The following is a 2,500-nucleotide window of genomic DNA, read 5'->3' on the forward strand; positions in this document are numbered from 1 at the left end:
ATTTTATTGGAATATTTGCTAATATTTGCTAGCATATTTATATAGACAATGAAACATTTAACTAGACGAAAACTGTGTTTTCTCAAATGTTTGTGACAATGAAATGTAATAATAATATCAACGTGACAATATAATGTGATAATAATACATACGGGACGTTATGTGATAATTTTCATTACGATCTTACATAATACCTAGGTTATTCTATTGATTAGCTTAACCTCGAGGTGGGATCTGTCGCATTATCTGCGGGATTACCAGGGCATGATCGAAAAAACTAAGTTTCTCCATGCATTCTACTTGGCCTAACTGACCAGCAGCTGCTCTTAGCCATTGAAGTGCTGTGATTTCTTGGACCATTTGGAGTCTTCCTGTAGGGTTGTGATAACAGGGTGAACTGTCTGGATACACAGAACCCTTGGATGAACCAAATCAATGAGGAAAAAAGGACAGTAGCAATGAATTTTTAGTCTTATCACAAAAATAAGAATTTAATCAACTCTGATACACTTGACGTGTTGTTGTAAGGTTTTCCAACTTTTTTTCCTCTTTGTGAGTGTAACTACCTGGAAGGTGAAGTTCTCATAGTGAATAAAGCATTTTGACGATGAATACACTACTTCGATGGATGATCTGGATGAGCAGAGTCCAAGGTAAAGGTGTAAGATCCAAGTAAATCATATTCAGTAACCATTGTCTTCAATACTTCCTCCAGAAATGTAGCTGAACTTATACCTTCTCAAGCCTCAAAAAAAAAAAAAATGGTTTTATATGGAATTTTTTGAATCCAGAATAGTAATTGGTGATTTTTTTAAAACTCCACAAACATCCTCGTTTGAAGAGTAAGTCCCTTGTATCATTTTCACTTAACCATGAAATGAGCACTTGTTTTATATCACAATTAAGAAATTCAACAGATCCCTGACTCTGCAGATTACTTGGTTTCCTATAAAACATAAATTAAACATTACTAAGTCTGGCCAAAGAAGTGTAATATCTGAAACGAAAAATTATGTAAATTCACTACTATTATTGTTTTGGTGAATTTGAGGTGCCCCAAGCATTAGAAATATGTCCATTTGATGGAATGAAATATCTTCCACCATGTCCCATGGTAATGTCACTACGTTTTCTTGTGTCAAACTTATCATAAATATGCACAAAATAAACAGGTTCTCGACATCTATCATTTCGTCTTTTCATAGATTTTTCAACGTGTGTATACTAAAGAACTTCGTAATTTCCAAGGATTTAATATTGCCGATTTTATTTATTTTTTTATAGATGATGCTAATTTCAGTTCCTATATCAGACTCTGGTAATCGATTTTGAGCAGCAGTAATGACTTTTACCTCAACATCTCTCTCTCGTTAAAAAATGCTTCCTCGGAACCCGCCATAATTTATTTTTAAGTACAGATCTTTCACACACACACACACAAACACACACACACACACACACACACAGACACGCACACACACACACTCACACACAATAATAATATACTACCCAGACGTCAGCGCACAAACTGTCAATAAGTAAACTGACTGATTATCCATAACACGGTTCATTTGAGTCAATATGACAGGAAAATATATTCGAATTTTAGTTACTTTATCAACTCTCTGCAATTTTTAGCTGATTTTAAATTTACTATGTGAACCAGACAAATCATGCATAGCCCTGAAAAGTTCAATTACTTTGCAAACTGTAAGGAATTAGGTAATGACTGTCTCACACACACACACATACAAACACACACACGCATATATAAATATATATATATATATATATATATATATATATATATATATATATATATATATATATATATATATATATATATATATATATATATATATTAATATTGCTATTGTTTTTGAAATATTTTATTCTAATTTTTCATTACTTCTCTTATACTTTATTTCCTCGTTTCCTTTCCTCACTCGGCTACTTTTTCAATGTCAGAGCCCTTGTGCTTATAGCATCCTGCTTTTCGAATCAGGGTTATAGCTCAGCTTGAAAAAAAAAAAATAATAATAATAATAATAATAATAATAATAATAATAATAATAATAATAATAATAATAATAATAATAATTCAGCTTGTCATTTAACTTCTGTGTAGGCTTTGTTACAATTTGACATGATAACTTAATTATCTTTAAATTAAAAAAAATATCATAAGTTGATTGATGTTATCTCGATTTCACAGTACATAGTTGTAGACAGCTTTAAATTTTGCTTTACTTTCTCGATAAAAAGAGATAATGCCATGATCAGAGTTGTTCTACGCTAAGGCAATGTATACACCAAGATTTTCAATAGGCTTCTAAATGAGGAAATTGTGTACTTTTTATCTTAAAAATACTATAATAGGGGAGTGCATTTAATGTTAGTATTTAATGAACGATGAAAATAACATTTAATTTTTCAATACTAGATAAACTACGTTAGTTTCACCCAAGGACGGGTCTGGAAATAAAACTGAGAATACTAT

This window comes from Palaemon carinicauda, chromosome 24 (genome assembly GCF_036898095.1).
Source record: "Palaemon carinicauda isolate YSFRI2023 chromosome 24, ASM3689809v2, whole genome shotgun sequence".
NCBI classification, from domain to species: domain Eukaryota; kingdom Metazoa; phylum Arthropoda; class Malacostraca; order Decapoda; family Palaemonidae; genus Palaemon; species Palaemon carinicauda.